Source organism: Delphinapterus leucas, chromosome X, assembly GCF_059928025.1.
Source record: "Delphinapterus leucas isolate spDelLeu-1000000601 "Yukka" chromosome X, BTC_Dleu_Yukka2, whole genome shotgun sequence".
NCBI lineage: Eukaryota > Metazoa > Chordata > Mammalia > Artiodactyla > Monodontidae > Delphinapterus > Delphinapterus leucas.
In genome coordinates this window covers 19,121,435-19,140,533 of record NC_143150.1, presented here as the reverse complement: position 1 = coordinate 19,140,533, position 19,099 = coordinate 19,121,435, and the positions used below count along the sequence as shown (strand labels likewise).

The following is a 19,099-nucleotide window of genomic DNA, read 5'->3' as shown; positions in this document are numbered from 1 at the left end:
ACCGTTATTCTATTCAGGTCCAGAAAATAGCTACTTCGTAACAATTTTTTTTCTATGAATATATACTCTGGGGTGTGTGTGATCATCATGGCTGAAAAATCCTGGTAATTCAGTATAACTGAATCAGAAATGTTAGGAACCCATGAGGCACAGACACAAACCCTGGTCTAATTCCCAGGGGTCTGTGGTCACAAGAACTCCCAGGATATAGGGGCCTACAGAGCAGAATAAAGGAACCTGCAGCAGATTCACATTTAATCAGCACCTGGGCCTGCCCAAGGGGAGCACTGCATTTCTAGGGTCAGCTTAGAATAAACTGCCTTCTTCAACTGCTCCATCCCCACCCTGCATTTCTCTAACCAGCTGCAAGTCAAATTCCCTGAAGCCACTGAGACAAAGGTGGAATACAAGGCTTCAGGATAATCACATGGAGTGGAGCCTTCTTGTGCATCTCTATTGCATATGCTGACTTCTTACAAGAAAAATGTTCCCGCTGTGCTTTAAGACCCATGTTCAGCTGCATTCACATTAAACATTTATTTTCAAATAATCATTAGCTTGAAAATGTTTTGAAGAACAAATAACACCAAAAATCATAGTTGCGGCCATAGTGAAACCAAGCCTGCCTCCCCAATACCCCAGATCTGCTTCCTGCCCACCCCCCAATTTTTCCCCTCTGGTCTAATCAAATACCTTCAACTGCTTGAGAAAAATATTAACTGGATATCTGTTCAATAATATGCTCCTCAGGAATGTATGATCTCTGTTTACAAAACAGCCAACCAGAATCAAATTAAAACCCAAAGACAACTGAAGCGCACTGGTGCCGAGTTACCGAAAGTCAGAAGGCGTTTCCGATGCTAAGGATTCACGGACGCTGTCTTTAAAGTAGCTGATGGCTGCCAATGTAAAATGTCATTAAAATACAGAAAAAAAGGAAAGAAAAAAAGAATGACATTGAATGTTACTCCAAGAAAACAAATACACAAAATCATGCAACTTCAAGAAGCTACTTACTACATAGGCTTTGTTACAAAACAACATAAAGGGGTCTCTCCCTTGGCCCTTAGGCAGTCAAATCTCTGGCTCTCAGGGTTCTCGCGGCTTCCTTCTCCAGACACCCCATCCAGTCACTAACCACAGCGATTTGGAACCAGGACAAAAAGGATGCCGGCTGCTTGCACCCTTTCTTCCCAGCTAGGGCTTCTGCCTGGGATCCTATCTAGGGTTGCCAGATTTATCAAATGAAAACACAGGACTCCCAATCAAATTTGAATTTCAAATGAACAAGGACTAATTTTTTAGGATAAGTATGCCCCATACAAAATATTATACGGCAACCCTCTCCCTATCTATTCTCCACCCTTGTGAGTTGAGCTAAATAAAGTCAAATCCTCAAAAACCCATTTTCATCCCGTTACCTTAAGGTCATAAGCAGCCCCCTCTATGTAATCAGCCCAGGCTCTACTAGGCCTTCAGTTGCCCAGAGCAAAGCAGAAGGCACTCTCAGCCCCAGCTTACCTGACCAGCTGCAAGGAATTTAAGGAAGTTGACTGTTGGAGAAAGCAATTTTTTATTCCCTGGCTCCTCCCACCAAAAGCTTCGCACGTCTCCCTACCCAGTCAGCCAGTAGTCCACTTTCCCAACCACCGTGGCGCAACTGTATATTCAAATGACTTTGATGCCTGCCTGCCGGAGCTCCTCCTTTAAACTGGGATGGGGGAGGGTGTGGTGAGTGACCACCATGCCGGAACTCCTGACTCTAAATTCATATACATTTTTGAACATATGAATTATTACAGGAAGATGAGGCTTTTATGTTTTTAAGGTTTTTGTTAGTGGGGGGAGGGAGAGGAGGACAGGTTAACCTTAATTTCTTCAGTCCTGTCGGTGGTATACTTAAATTGAAGCAAAAGTCATCCATTAAAGCCCAGGAAAACATCTGCTTAAGTATTATGTTTCCACATGCACACATAAGATCGATGCAGATACATATTCAAAACCTGCAAAAAATGGCATGAATAGCCATTATTTGCATAGATGTCTTTTTCAGTCAACCCTTGATTACTCATATTAAAAGAGAGGGAGATGTAGAGGGGCACGGTTAATTCTAATGAACAAAATAATATATTCAGCAAAAATGGCAATCCATAACAGCCCCACATGACAGAACAGGTATATCACAAAAGTGGCAATGGTGAACATTTAGGAATCAGTTACTAGACACAATCCTGAATTTATTTTTTATTAAGATTGCAGTCTCCTTTGTTGGAATTATCAAAGAGTCAGAATTAGTAAGGTCAGAGAGAATGAAATTGTACTTCACTGGGGAAGCTTATATGTTATAGACAACATGTCATGGGAACATTAAAGCTGGAAAGGCTCTTAGAGATCCTTCAGTCTGTGTACCACAGACCACTATTCCCAAGAGAGGAGCCTCAGAAACTGAGCTTCCTGGTGAAATACTTGTAAGGAATGGTACCCTCTATTCCCCTCTTGGAGATTAACAGTCCACCGGAGCATACTAAAGGTTCCCTCTCACACGTCCTAGAGTAAAGAAACCTGCTGACTTGTTAACTGAAACACAGTTCAATCGCAGAAACCATGCCTCTTTTTTTTTTCCATAAAATACCTTTTAACATATCTCGTTAGAGAATCGTTATGAAAATACTGATTTAATTCAACTCCCTCCTACTAAAGCTCAAAGCAAGCCCCATGGCATACAGTGAACTCCAAGGAACTGGATCGTCCGTTGAAATGACACTGAACACTCCTGCCCATACTCGATCTCTGCACAGCTAACAAGATGTAGATTTTTCCTATGATGGCTACAAAGAAAGATCCCACAGTCAGCTTCCCAGCGCTCCTTGCCAAAGTTGTAAGTTCTGCCAGAGCTTTCCAAATGGCTGCCGGGGCTTTCTTCTTTTGTTTGAATGCTTCAGTCAGGTAACTTCTGAAATCACAACTTCAAGCCTTCTCTGTCTAACTGGCTTTCCTACACTGTGACTTCTATCCCTTGAAACCATGCCAGTTACCTTAGGTTTTCCATGACTTAAGGGTCTCAAGTGAGTTTTAACGGCACTAAAACTTGGGAAGTAGGAATGTATTTGGCAATCCCTCCAATTCCTAAGGGTCTTAGTTGTGCACTAAACTTAAACCTTGCGGTTTCCACCTGGCAAAGTTAAATTTCCTGTCTCTAAGCAAAAAGAAAATTTCAAAGAAGAATTAAATGTAGACAAATATCTTGCAAACTTAAGGGGAGTAAAAGGTGAGAAAGGCACTTATTATTGTTCAGATGTAAACAATTTATCTTTGCAACGCTCAGTATGCTGCTAAGAATAAATTAAATAATTACATCTCTAGAGCCAGCCATGTACCCCTCCACCCAGAGGTTATATAAAGGGCAGATACAGTTATTGATTTACCTCTGCATTTTTGAAATTAGAGGCACAGAGATAAAAATCAGTCCTTTTTTCTTTTTTTTTTTGCTAGACATAAGTTTTCTTTCAGATAAAGAAATTTTAAAGCATGATACCAAATGGTTGTTTACAGGGTCTTGCTAAATTCATAAGTAGAAATCATGTTTCAAACGCCGGAGCCAAATGTATCCACTTTAAAATACGCATTTTTCTCACAATTCTACCCAACTACCAAACTAATACCAAATATGCAATTTCCAAGCAGAAAGGTTTACTTGGTGACATGGACTGCATTAAAATGCTTTGAGGCATGGACTAGCTCTACATTTCGTTAATGATAAATATATTTTTATCACCAAAAGCCTTACTGAAACCTTTATGCTAACTTGTAGGCATTTTAGAGTATCAGACAAACCTTTATGCTAACTTGTAGGCATTTTAGAGTATCAAACTGTAGGCATTTTAGAGTATCAGACAAATCTCCAAAGAAAACTCCAAACTCCAAATGCACTGTGTATTTAAATAAAGTGGGGTTTTTTTTTTTAGCCAAGTGATTCTTTATTAGGCCAAGTTGCTGTTTGTTTTTGTTCTGACATAAAAGCAAGCAATTTATTGATATAAATTCTTTCTCTTTTAAAAATAAAGATCTATTCTGCCTGGCCTGATTATTTACCAAATATATTAAGTTTCATCCAAAATATATTTCAGAGATGTGAACAGAACTGACAATGCTCTAGACGAAACTACCGAGACTACTTTTTTAAAGAATATGTTTAAAAATGATCCTCTCTCAGTCTTACTTAGTAAATATAGCAACCTTGTTAAACTCACCTTCTGCTTTCAGTGAGCAGTTAATATTTGATGATGATGAAAGTGTTCCTGGTATTTAAAGAACTAAACAAGGCGATCCACAAACAATGTAACTAGAAATGGGGTTGTTTAAAGAAGATAAAATGATAAATGGAAGTTTTACGTTTTAAAATAAATCAATCCCTCAACCATAAATGTCTCATATCTTTACAGAGAAGAAGTTGAAATATGACCCCTGCCAAAGAATGCCTATCTCCAAATCTAAAACAAAGTAAAGCAAAGGACAGCGAAAGTTAATTAGTTTTAAAAATCTATTAATTGTTCTCCGCAAGTCAGTTTAAGCAGCTAGAAGAGTTAGTGGGTGAACAGTGCACTTGTAAGGATGCAGTGTTTCTTAAAACCATAAACCCTCTATATTAAGCACAACAAGGTTTCTAAGGTCTAGTCACTGCCTTTTAATTAGTGGAATCCTTATTCTGGTGAGGGGAAAAATAAAACAAATCCCTAGCTTCATTGTGCCTTCCCTGAAAATCAGAATAAAATTAGAAAACTTCAGAAAACATGTCTTTCTGAAAAAAAAAAGAGCCCAGTTTATATGTCTCTTATACAAGGTAAATCAAATTCCATTCTAGAAAAATATTTGATCAAGTGATACAGAGAAATAAACTAGGCCATATAAAACATCAGTGTGCCAATATTTCACAGTTATTTTTCTACTAAAGATAACTGGAGCATTTAACCGTTTTTGTTTTGTTTCATGTTTTACAGACTCTAGTATATAAGGTCAAATGACCCTTCAGATGTGAACTAATTCTGACCATTTATGAGTGGGCTACAGAATAACTGTATCTACAGGTTTAGCTCATGTAACTTGGCATGTGATGATTGTTGACACACATTTAGAGACCACGTTGAGGCCCTTGTAAAATTATATTTTCCATTAATATCATGAAAGTAGTCATAATGACACAACTCATGTGAGGGATTTACTGAATGCTGTGGTCAGGTTTGCATTTTTTTTTTCACATCATGACCACCTGAATAATAATAACAACTGACTTTATAGTAGGTATATTTACCATGTGCCAGACACTGTTCAAAGTGCTTTACATGCATTACCTCATATAGTCTTCACAATATAACCCTAGGAAGTCAGTGTTTTACTGAAGAACTGAGGCACAGAGATGTGAAGAAACACGCTCAAGGTAACAGAACAAATGTCGCAGAGCTGTGACTTGAACCCAGGTGGACTGAGTCTGCAGCTCACATTCCTAACCAGTACACTAATGCCTCACAACACCATGGTGTGCTAAACTGAGGAATGAGCTCGTTCAAATATTTCTAATGGTTGAGTCACTATTTTCCTTCTAAGATTATAATAAAGATTGCATACCAACTGGCCGTTAGGTATGTCCAGAAACTATTTAATAGATAAATGTATGTCAAGTGGGATGTTTTGTTAAGTACCTGGGGATCTTAGGTGACTTGAAAATGAATAAGACAAGATAACTGAGTGTCCAATGTTTTTTACACCACATCCACCTGAATAACTTTACTGTGTATTTACCATGTGCTGGGCACTGTTCAAAGTGCTTTAAACGGATTATGAAGTCTTTCATCCTAACCAAAGCAGAACAATTAGTACATATATCTCATCTCTTAGCACAGCTTTTTAGCAAATGTCTGCATGATAGAATTTTGCCAGTTGGTCTGGGAGAAGCAGTGTCCTGGAATCAGGAGTTGGGTTATAAGAGCTTAAGCACAAATGACCATGGCCTGACAAAAGTAACAGTCCTGCAAAACCCCATGGACATAGAGAACAGATGGAAGTGGGGCTCAATGAAAGGGTTGGTTGTGTGCCTTTTTGTGAGTATTATTATTACCACTCTAAAAGAAGAATCTTAAAAAAAAAAAAAAAAAAACCACCACGGCAGTGTCATTTAGAAGCAGGTTTACTCAGACCATAAATGTCTGGGTGCTGTAGGTTCAACACTATGACAAAGCAGAGAAAATCCCAAACGATGACAAAAGATCAACCTTATCACAAAGAAGTACAAAGTGTTCTTCTGAAGCATTTCATTCCACAAAGAACAGACAAATAAGGATTCACACACACCACACATACCACCTCACAAAAGACTACGCCACCAAAAGCTCAGTTTTAGTGGGGATTTGACTTAAATGACTAGAGAATGTATAAAAATATATAAACTTATACATGGGGTGCATGTATAAAACACATGCACCCCATGTGCAACATGGGGTGATGATTTGTGGGCCTGGGAACTAGGATTTGACTTTTTCAGTGCTTCAACTCTGCCTGTGAGCAAGTTATGTTTATTTATTTTCTTTTCTATATTGTCCATTTATTTTTGGTTAAGTAAACATTATTCACAAAATAAGACTAAAGACTTCAAATGCAAATCAACATGTAAATGCATCAGGTAAACATATAAACATGATGTAAACATATCAATTCTATTCACTCTAACTTAGCATTTAGGTTTTTCCCCAGCTTTTAAAAGACAAAATATTCTAGGTATTTGCTGATGATGTAGTAGGGAACCTAGATCTTATATAAGTGACTAGACAATTGAACGTGTAGAATCCAAAAGGGTACTTATACTTTTAAAGACAATTTGATGGGGAAAATAATAATAATAAATAAATCCAATGTTGAAATGAATCAGCTGTTTGGAATCAGGTTGCAGGCAGTTCATACTCTGACTTCTAACACATTTATTCTGAGACAAATCTAAATTTTTAATATGAATGCAGTATTTTACTAAACATGAATGCAGCATTTTATTAGGAAGAGGGCTAAACTGGGATTTAAGTGTCCTGGATTCTAATTACCTTTAGATCATGGCTAAATTATTTTCCAATTCTGTTAATCAGTTTTTCTAGGAATAATTCCTGCCCCTACATACTTCATAAGTACTTTGAAAGAATAAAGGGAAAAAGTGAAATTTAGTATGCTTTGGAAGTAAAATCAGTAAAAAAAAAATGTTTATTTTCTTTATTAGTTAGTTAGAACTAAAATTGTTGCTGTGAATTAAGTATAAAAAATTCAATAGATTACAAATTATGTTTTACCATTTTACCTCCCCACAGAAGATAATGCATTATTATATGAGGAATCCTTGATTTTGTGAGTAATATAAATTATCATGTGCCTAGAGAGGGAATTTATATACAATGTTAGAAAACCAAGGACACTTCTCTTCTTAGAACCAGATATTGTTACAGTTGCTGCTCCCACAACTCAGTAGTAATGGTAGGTGAAAGAGCAGAGGATAAAGAAGCAGATCCAAGCTTTAATCTTATCCTTGCAAATAACTGAAAAGAGAAAGGAATTATTGCTCCCTTTACAATTGGCAATAAGCCAGTGCCTACTTAGAAGACCAGTTTACCTAGTCAAGAGGCACTTCTCTACCATCACAAGCTTCTTACTTTAAGATCTCACATAATGAACATTCACTTTAGAATCATAATGAATAAAACATTCAAAGTAATCTCTATCATATGAAAAACTTGGGAGCGTCACATTTTTTGGTTGGTACTTTTTATATTTTAATTTTGCCAAAACTGCTGTTATATTTTATTTATAACACATATTAAAAGGATATAAAGAAATCAAGCAAGTCATTTTTTTCCTGGTAAGTTAGGAGGATAAAGCAAAACAAGCTTTAGGCTATAAGAGAAGATGTTAATGGTGCTTAAAATACTAACAAGTAATTAATTATAGCAAAGGGATTTTGAATATTATTTATATAAGTTGGTAAAATAATAATGTATCTCATTATAAAACTGTTTCTAACTATTTGAACAGATTTTCATTTTTCTTATTTTTCATCTCAACAGGCCCAACTGCTTAGAAGCCAAGATTGACTCATATAAATGTGAAACACGTTGGAACATATATACTTATACATTGAATATTCTTACTGTACTGAAAATTATATTGAATGTATATTTCTATTGTAAAGAACTAATAATAAATATATATTATATACAAATATATATTATATATGTTATATACATATATAAGCCCTTTTTGTCCCCACACTTGCTGCATATAAAACTTTGAAAGTCCACTTGTGGCAGCTAGTAACACCTACAATAGACCTTTTGGGGTATAAAAAAGTCACTAATCCTTCCAAAGGGTTACAAGAGACAAGTGATTAAAATAATCTTTTTCTTCTTCGTTTCACACATTTACACACCAATGTTATTCTTGTCCGGCTACCTGTGATGAGATGTTCAATGGGAAGTTTCTATGTGCTCCACAAAAATAGGGTTTCTGTGGTAAAAGAATTTTGAGAAATGTTGAGTGTAACAGAAGTAAACTGCTCTTTCGTGCAGTACGTCTCAGAGCCTTATCTCAGCTAATAAGCACTGTGGTGCTCCCTAGGGAGAGAAATATAATAAGTTTCCCAAAGATATATGTCTTCCAGAACAGATGTCATTCTCTTTCCACCAGATCTGAGTATAAACAATAAGCCAGAGTGCTGAGAATTCTGAAACTGAGAAACATTATCTTTAGTTGATACTCTCTTGGACTGTTAGGGTTTTCTCTAAGCCAGTGGTCCTCAAACTTGAGTGTTCATCAGAGTCACCAGGAGGGCTTTGTAAAACACAGACTGTCAGATTCACCTTCAAAGTTTCTGATTCAGCAGTTCTGGGTAGGGCCCAAGAATTTGCATTTCTAACAAGTACCCAGGTGAAGGTGGTGCTGCTAGTCAGCCAACAACACTTTCCCAACACTGTGGGAATGGCTGTCTTATGGAACAATAGATTTAGCTATTTACTAAGCATTTTCTTATGTCACTGATAATCAGTTTCTAAAAGGTCATATAGACGGGGTTTTGATATCTTAATTCCACATCTCTGACCTCAGTAATGATGTTAGCAGTCGTATAAAAGAAGGCCAGTCCAGGTCACACAAAAAAAGGATTGGACCTCTCAAGATTCTATTCTACTACTCCTAGAAAACACATTCATTTTCTGTTTACAAAGTAGTGCTATTAGTTATAAAGGTAAGTATATAAGAGCTCTGTATTACATGTTGCCTATGTTTGCTCTACAAATCTCCCCAGAGTGTTTTTCAAAATGTTTGCTACATATCCAAATTTAAGCAGATAAAGGATTTTCTAGTAAACTCTCCTCGGCTCTCTAATAAATTAATACCTTTACTCACTGCAGGAACCACACTCATTTGAAAGTACTACCTCTTCTCCTCACCCCCAAAAAAGATATCTGGAAGAAAGACAAGCTCAAAGGAGGGAAATACTTTTCACATCAAATAAGCAAACAACCCAATGTTGACCACAGCATTTCAACATGGATAACCAAAAGGTGAAGTATTGATAGACTCCCAAACCTCAAAGCAAGCACCAAATACAAAGTTCATCCGTTGTACCCTGCAGTGATGCAGTAAGGAAACAGGACATCCCATACAACACTTTGTCCTTTTCATTGTGAAGAAAATAAATACCTGGCTAAGGAGTTCCAAGTATTTGTTATCATTTCCTTTCTGATTAAGAATAGTCTCAGCAGTACTCGGTTTACTTCTATCACTGGCAGCCTATTTAAATCTGAAGCCCCCAGTTTGCAATACCATAATGCTTGCAATACATTGGCACATCTAAATGAAAAACACTCAAATAGCTTAATGAGCTGTAAATAAGAAATTCAGAAATAGAATTAGCCCCTTCCCTTGCCCTCTCACTAGGTATACAACTCCATTCTTCCACAAGGGCTTGGAAACAACTTACAGGAAAGACACACTTCCAAAAACACCATTATCATGGGCCTAAAGAGTAAGAGTGGTATAATGGGGAAGGTGGTGATAATTACACCAAAAACTTCAAAAATCAAGATAAGGTTAATCGCTTCAGCTGGGCCCTAAATGTAGCTCTGCGCTTTCTGGCAACCACTGTAAAGAGGAAAATGTATTGAACTGCATTGTTCTTATTGCTTGATAAAAGAAAGTACACTGGTTAATAAGCACCTCTCTGTAAAAGAGACTGCTGGATACTATGGAAGACAATGAATAGGGCAGGGAACCTGCCCACAAGGAGTTTGCCTATCTTATCTCTTCTGCAACTGCAGAGGCCTGAGGACTGTTGCTGAGAGGGGCTCTAGCACTTGACATTATGGGATAGAAATCAAAGGAAAACAGTGGGGTAGAAATCAAAGGTGACTAAACTAGGGGTCTAGAGGTGCTGTTGAGGAGGAGGAGAAATTTGATAGGGAGAATGAGACGCCTCTGAGCCATAATTAATCACAGCTCTTCATTTTTGCTTCAAGGAAAGCCAAGGAGTTTATAATGTGTGATAAAAATGGCACAAATAATTCTCTCTCTGGCAGAGTCTCACTTTCTCTATCACCACCACCCCCTTCATTAGTATGTTATTTTATTCATTACACTTTCATTCTGGTTTCGCTTCAAATACATTATTATTGGAGCTGAAGTATTTCAGAATGAAAAGCTTTTCTCAAATAGGTGTCTCCGAATTTCTTCTTTTTTTCTCTACAATCTCCGGCATGGAAGTAATGTCATTTTTTTCCTTAAGTGTTTCTCTAGTGAGGAGAATAGGAGATTTGGGGGAGGAATAGTGAAATATGATTAAATACATTTTATCAGCAATATTTCGTAGATGGAATAAATGTCATGTGCCACCGGAGTGAGGCCTTGAGAATTTGGGAAGAGTGAAAGAGGGTCTTGATTTTGTCTTAGCTGTCAGTTGCCTATTAAAATATGCAAGTCACAATTATGGATATTATTGTAAACTATTAATGACATCAGCTGAATGCTGCTAAATACTTAAAACCATTTTAAGTTTCCTTCTTTGTTGAAACATTTTTCTAAAATGGTCCAGGTACTCTTCTTATTTTTGAAGTAGAGTCAGTTGCCCAAACCTGAATCACATCTCAATTACTAAGGATTGCACCCAAGGCCTCAGGATGTCTGTCCTGAAAAACAGAAATCACTATGCCAAATGGAGATGAAGATGGAGAAGGTATAAGAGATTGAGCTGACTGCACAAATACCAAGGTACAGCTCATAAGCCTAGAAATCCTTTTTTAAATTCCATCTTGAAATTAGTTTCCCATTTCTTATTACTTTCCCATTTCTTTTAAAAAGCAGATTGCTAGGTAAGTTTATTTTAAAAAGTTAATGCAGAGGCTCTCTCGCTAAGAATCTTTCTTTGCCTTTCTATGCTGAAACTCTTCAGACTTTTTAAATATCACTGTACATTCGAAGCAATCGTTATTGATTAAACTTTAAATACATATTTTTACTGGATTAGGCAGTCACCTTTTACACAAAGCCCTTTTCTGCAGATTATGACCTGGTACTTGACTCAGAATGACCTTATTAGTGCTAATCATGCTTCCAAGAATACTTTTATTTGCAAGCTAGCCACTTGCTGTAAAATTCAATTTCAAACATTTTAAGGCAGAAAATGATGCTTGAATATTACTAGATTATCACACTAATTACTTTAAAATAATATGTAACAGTGGTCATTCAGTAAATTTTTAAAAAATCCACATAGAGGGTAAAAACACTCAAATGCTAAATTTGGAGAGTATCCAAGGCGTTTGGCCAATGAACATTTCTATAATGCCAAGGGACAGAATTAAATTCACAAAAATCAGCAATCTGTAGGCCATGAAATCTAGGTTAAAATGTGGTTGAGTGAGGAAAGTTGGCACATGGGTGTATACAATTTTCATTCATATTTAGGTAAAAACTGAACTGGGAGTAGAAGTACAGATGCAGGTGGAGAGATGACTAGGCACCTTGCAGGGGAGCCCATATTGGTTCTCCCTCTGTCAAAGCGATTCAACAAGCTCATGTTTCATTCAGTGAACACTTTTCAAGCTCCCAATATGTACTATGTGTGCTAGGCACAAAAGCTGTGGTGGTGAACAAGACACCGTCTAATGTGAAACCAAAAAAAAGTATGACAAATCTTCATTTCAAATTCAATGAAATTGGGTATTAAGGTGAACACAATAGCAGTAGGTGGAAGTAGTATTTCAACCAACCCCCTCTTACTTAACCATGTTGACTTGAGCAGCATCTCAACTCCATCACTGGCTTCTCCTTCCCACTGCCACCCCCTAATTCAAATTCTTATCATTTCATACCTTCAATATGAAGCTTTCTAAGCTTCAATAGCAGCTTTCTAAGAGGTCCCCCTGTGGCCAGTCTCTTTTGCTCTATTCATTCATCTTGCATAGGCTGATGATGCCATTTCTCTACTCAAAATTGTCAGATTCCTCAGCACTACAAAATCAAGTTCAAGCTCCTCAGTTCCTTTTAAGGCTACTCCTCTACCAACACAGGCTCTATGCTTCAGCCAGGCTGACTTAACACTCGACTCCCCAAATCCACACTACAGTTTTTTCCCCTCTGTCTTTGCTTAGGTTGTCCTTTCTGCCTGGAATGTCTTCCTGTCTCTCCTTCCAAGAATATCTCACACGGTACCTCTCCCATGACTACTTCTTTAACCACCACAGCTGGATATAATCCCAGCCCTCCCTCCCCCCTTGGACTCTTTTAGTGGTTCGTTTGTACCTGGCTTATGGCACATAACACAAGCAGCTTCATACTAAAAGGTCAGGCAGGGACCATATCTTCCATAACTTTGTATTCTGTGCAGTACTCAGCCCTGTGCCCAACAAGTAATAGTTTTCAATAAATGTTTGTTGAATGAATCATTTCTTTGGGGAATTGAATGTATATAGATAGAACTCTTAATGGATTTAACAGGACTTTCAGCATTAAATGACCCCTGACATTTATAAAATCCATGTAGTAAACCACAAGCAATAGTCCTGCAAATTGAGTACTGCTGCTTGCTCTTGTATGAAGAGAAACAGAGGTAGGTAGGATTCTCATGACTTCCTCAAGGCCACACAAGGAGCCTTGGTTAGAGCTGTTATTACAAGTCAGCATTTTCTATGTTTATGCCACTTGCTGATACCATGCTTCACATCAAGCATTTCCATGGTTACATCTGTTGTTCACCCAAGAAAGAGGCATTTATCAAGACTACCTCTAAGGCCTCTATGAAAAATAAGACAATATTCCAAAATATATACAATGGAATATTATTCAGCCATGAGAAAGAAGGAAATCCTGCCTTTTTTGGCAATATGCATGTACCTTGAAGGCCAGACACAGAAAGACAAATACTGTACAATTTCACTGATATGAGGAATCTAAAAAAGCTAAACTCATAGAAACAGAGTAGAATGGAGGTTACCACGGATTGGGGGTGGGGAAAATGGAGAGATGTGGTCAAAGGGTACAAACTTCTAATTATAAAGTGAATATGTTATGGTAATCTAAGATACAGCATCGTGACTATAGTGAACAAAACTGTATTATATACTTGACACTTGTTTAAGACAGTAAGTCTTAAACTGTTCTTACCACAAAAAGAGTAACTATGTGAGGTGGTCATCATTTCCCAATATATACTTGTATCAAATCATCACGTTGTACACCGTAAACTTACACAATGTTATATGTCAATTAAATCTCACTAAAGCTGGAAAAAATCCTTCCTCTAGTGGGGTACTAGCAGAATAAAAATGGACAATTTAAAAATTTTTTTTCAGTTACTTGGAAGTAAGTTAAGATTGAATTTGTTTCTATATAGAATGCTTTCCCAGCTAATAGAAAAAGCGAAATAACCAGGAAATGGCAAAAACAAACAAACAAAAAAAACACCTCTAGAGATTATGTTTTTATACAAGTTGGAAAAAATTTAAGTTCGTTGAATAAAGTATGTGATAAATATAAATATTAACAACAGAAAAACAACTTCTGGGATAGGTATTTAGCAAATGTTTTAAAACCACACAGAGTTCTTAAATATATTCAACGTTCTCAAACAGTTGCTTCAGGGTTACTATTTTTTCATAAATAGGATGAACAATTTTAAGGCAATATGACAATGTGATCTTAAAACAATGTCATCTTAAAAATATAGTCTCCAAAATGTATTTGGAATGGAATAAGAGATGATTGATACTATAATGCTGCCTACTCAATGTACCTAGACACATATAAAAGATGGGTTAAGAGTTTAAAGTCACAAAGCACGTGACCGCCTGGAGGGGTGGGATAGGAGGGTGAGAGGGAGGGAGACGCAAGAGGGAAGAGATATGGGAACATATGTATATATATAACTGATTCATTTTGTTGTAAAGCAGAAACTAACACACCATTGTAAAGCAATTATACTCCAATAAAGATGTTAAAAAAAAAAGAGTTTAAAGTCACAGAGAAAAAGGTTTTCTGTTTGCATTTCTGCATCCTAGAGACAGAAATTAGAACCTTAGTACTATCTAGTTAGCTGGCAAATCATGGCTGACACATAGGATATCTCTTACTTAGTTCAGGAAATTTGCCATATTTAACACAGTTATATCACTGTGACTCTATGTTTTCAAGCTGTTGGATGGTTTTCAGTGTGGAAACTGCCTTCACTGTTTACCCACAAGAACATGTGTAGGAGCAAAAGGCTAATCTCTTTTCTACAAATTCCCAGCGGGTAAATAAAAATCTGAGTTTCAACAACAACAAAAAATATGTCCATTTACAATAGAAAAAACAGTCCAATTGAAAGCATACATTGACATGTATGACATTGACAATGTATGACATCATACATTGACATGCCTATGACCAAGCAACAGCAAAAACCGATGGATCGTTTTGTCATATCTACTTCTGTAAGTAACAGAGTTTGACATGACACTAAGCCATATTATACAAGCTCATCAGGAATAATATTGGAAAAATAATTTACTCCAACTCTAGACAACATGGTTAAGTCCAAATAGTGGAGATGATTTACAAAACAAAAGGTCGTAGACCAAATGGAATCATTTACTGACTTTTAAGAAAACAGTATCAAGAAAGACGGGAAAAAGCATGAGTTAAACTTCTCATTACGTCTAGCAGTAAAACGACTTTGTGGTGAGAACTGAAGGCACAGAAATAAAAACACTGAAAACCTAAGCAGGGTTGCAAATCTGGATTAGACAGCAACAGCAACAAAAACCATAAATTTGGGGCTTCCCTGGTGGCGCAGTGGTTGAGAGTCCGCCTGCCAATGCAGGGGACACGGGTTCGTGCCCCGGTCCAGGAGGATCCCACATGCCGTGGAGCGGCTGGGCCCGTGAACCATGGCCGCTGAGCCTGCGCGTCTGGAGCCTGTGCTCCGCAACGGGAGAGGCCACAACATTGAGGGGCCCGCGTACCACAAAAAACCAAACCAAAACAAAACAAAACACATAAATTTAAGAAACCAAAGATTGATTACACAGTGGAGGAAATACAGAAAAAAAATGAAAAGATTATTTAGAGATAATGAGGAAAGAACAGATGGCCAGATGGCTAAAATTCTTCTGGAATATATACCCCTGTAGGTCAACAATCAAGCGGCCAGCTGAGATAGAGGAAAACAAGGCAAACCTGGGGACTTTACAATCAGAAACCTAATCTGTAAGGGCAAAAACAGCAGTGAGTAAATGATGTTCTATGAATAAAGTCATGTTCCTAGAAGAACTAATTGCTATTTCCAGATGCACAGAAGTACCTTGTATCCACATTTCACAAAAACGTGAAGTAAAGAAAAAAATAATATTTATAATGACTTCATATAGCTATGTAACATGAGAGAATTATTATATGATCAAGTAAGATCAGACATCTATTTCCATAACATGTAAAGAGCGTCTTCCACACAAAAGAGTTGACATATAGTAGACAGTTCTCAAACTTCAGATATTCAGATCTCTCGTACTAAATGGGGTTCCTGTGACAAAGGGTCCATCTTAATGGTACCAAATTTTGGTTGAAGAATACATCCCTGGCCATATCACAAGTCCTTTCTTACCAGGTAGCCAATTGCAGCCTTGGCTGCAAGGGGGAGAGAGAAATGATCTTGAGCTATGCTTCCATAAAACAACATTTTAAATTCATTGGATTAGATTCCAAATTCTTTTACAAAACTGTATTTGACCCATAACAAGGCTGAGCTGCTACTGCAATATTTTCAGTTAATCTGTGACAGGTACCTCCCTAGCTGGCCAGGACTTTGTACTAATGAGTATATCTATAACAGCATCAGACATCAAAGAGTTTCATGCAGTGAAGATATACATGATCCACAGCCCGTTACAATCCCTGACTCTGGCTAGCTAACTCAGCAATACAGGGTGTGAAGAAAAGGATGGACGAGGGAGTAGAGACAGCTCAGTGTTCTGACTCTTGGTGATTAAACAAAGCTTAGTATCACTAAGTTAGATAACATGGTCTAAAAATAAAAACACCCTGCCTCTCTTCCTCCTTCTTTTCAAAATTAATAGCCCAAATGACTGTCAGAGAACTAAATACGAAACTTTAATTAAAGTCTTCATCTAAACACAATGTCATGAAACAATAAAGGAGGGAGAGATTAGGAAGGGGAAAGTTGACTTTTTCCCCCTTTTGAAATAACAGAAAGTGAAGGAGAAACACAAAACGTTGAAAACAGGGCATCCCAAAGTCATGTGGGACAGTCTGACGTGATAAGCACTGGATGCTTTTGGTTTAGTAAAACAATAGCCCAGTGCTTGCTTCGACAGCACATATTCTAAAATTGGAAAGATACAGAGAAGACTAGCATGGCTCCTGCACACGGATGACACGAAAATTCGTGACGCGTTCCATATTTTTGAGCAGTATGTTTCTTCTCTTAGAATTAAACGAATGCTGCAAAGATCAAAAACAAACAAAACACAATAAGCCCAAATGATGTTTTCTCCATCTTCTTCACCACAGGAAAAAAGACTGAAATGATTGGAAGAACACTGGAGTTCTCAGGATCTTTTGATAACTGCTTATGTGACGTTGGACAAGGGACTCTCCCTCACTGGATCTCCAGTTTCCTATCTGTAAATGGTGACAATCTGAAATGAATGTTCTACACTCAAAATTTTTGATTTGCTAGGTTTGTGAAGCACTGTTATGGGTATGAGTGCTTTCTTAACTATTTAAATTATCCCACCCATCTAGTTAGTTGAGGTTAGTCCCAAGACCAGCCACTCCATGGATTTCAGAGTTTTCTCATTACCACACCCAAAGTTTAAAAAAGAGAAGAAAGAAAAAGTAAAAGAAACATTAGGACTTTCCTGGTGGCACAGTGGTTAGGAATCCGCCTGCCAATGCAGGGGACACAGGTTCAAGCCCTGGTCTGGGAAGATCCCATATGCTGTGAAGCATATAAGCCCGTGCGCCACAACCACTTAGCTTGCGCTCTAGAGACCGCGAGCCACAACTACTGAAGCCCGTGCTCCGCAACAAGAGAAGCCACAGCAATGAGAAGACCGCGCATCGCAACCAAGAGTAGCCCCCGCTCGCCACAACTAGGGAAAGTCCGCACACAGCAACAAAGACCCAGTGCAGCCCAAAATTAATTAATTAATTAATTAAAAAGATTTTTAAAAAGAAACAATAATACTCCACTGTATTTCTGAGCATCAAAAGACAGGAGATGCATGTGCAAGACTAAGAAAGTTCTTTTTAAAACATTTAACTTTGAAATAATTTTAGACTTACAGAGAAATTACAAAAATAGTACAGAACGCCCCTGGAGACCCTTAACTCAGATTCCTGTAATGTCAATAACTTACATACCATACATAGCACAGTTATAAAAACCAGGAAATTATCTTTACTACAATACCATTAAATAAACTAGAGACCTTATTTGAATTTCACCAATTTTTCCCCTAATGTCCTCTCTCTGCTCCAGTATCCAATCCAGGATCCTATATTGCATTTACTTGTCATGTTTATTTAGTCTCCTCCAATCTGTGACAGTTTCTCAGTCTTTCCTCATCTCTTGGTCCATTTTCTCCTCCCTCCCTTTCTTGATTGACAGTAGAGAAGTGTGTTACCCATCACTTCTAAGATGGACACTTCCACATTTTGACAGCTTGGATATTGGGATGATCCTTACCATCAATGGTATGTTGAGGAGATGTTGAATAAATGAAGAAGATATTTATCGATTTTCACAAGAGGAAAACTTTACAGCACAGAAACCCAGCAGACACCATCTTTATCAGGTGATTAAGGTTAACATGAGAGAGGAGATACATCAACATCAAGTACCCTCGAATATGACGCACATCATTTCTATGGTTTTCTTGCCAAAAATGCATGACCTCAGTCAAATCATGAGAATGCATTTGACAAACCCAAATTGAGAGGCATTCTACAAAATAACTGACCAGTACTCATCCAAAGTGTCAGGGTCATGAAAGACAAGGAAAGGCTGAGGAACTGCCACAGATTGGAGGAGACTAAATAAACATGACAAGTAAATGCAATGTGGGGTCCTGGAGCAGAGAAAGGACATTAGAGGGAAAATTGGTGAAATTCAAATAAGGTCTCTAGTTTACTTAATAGTATTGAACTAGAGTTATTTCCTGGTTTTGATAACTGTGCTATGTATGGTATGTAAGTTGTTGACATTACAGGAAGCTGGGTGAAGGGTATGCAGGAACTTCTTGTACTATTTTTGCAACTTTTCTGTAAGCCTAAAATTATTTCAAAATAAAAAGTTTAACAAGTGAGGCTGAGCTATCAATATGTATTTCATTGGGTACTGACTGTAATTCCATTTTTCTTTCAAAAGAGATTTTTGAAATGTCCAAAATAGCATTGACTTTTACCGGTCAAATATACATCCTTTTTAAGGTCAATAATAGAAGATAGAGATCCTTAAGTAAAATCCTCAGGATGACAGGGGCTGTCTATGTATCTTTACAATACAGGCAGACCCCTCTGA

The 19,099-nt window shown here is 37.4% G+C and overlaps 1 protein-coding gene and 1 non-coding gene across 9 annotated transcripts in view; one reads left to right on the top strand and one right to left on the bottom strand.

Annotated features, from left to right (window-relative positions):
* The window catches only part of MBNL3 (muscleblind like splicing regulator 3), a 127,982-nt gene that overhangs the window by 38,698 nt on the left and 70,185 nt on the right, over positions 1-19,099 (bottom strand). The window lies entirely within an intron of this gene.
* LOC115802264 (U6 spliceosomal RNA) lies at positions 16,874-16,980 on the top strand. The gene has a single exon (XR_004022694.1). It is a non-coding gene; the product is annotated as a U6 spliceosomal RNA (small nuclear RNA).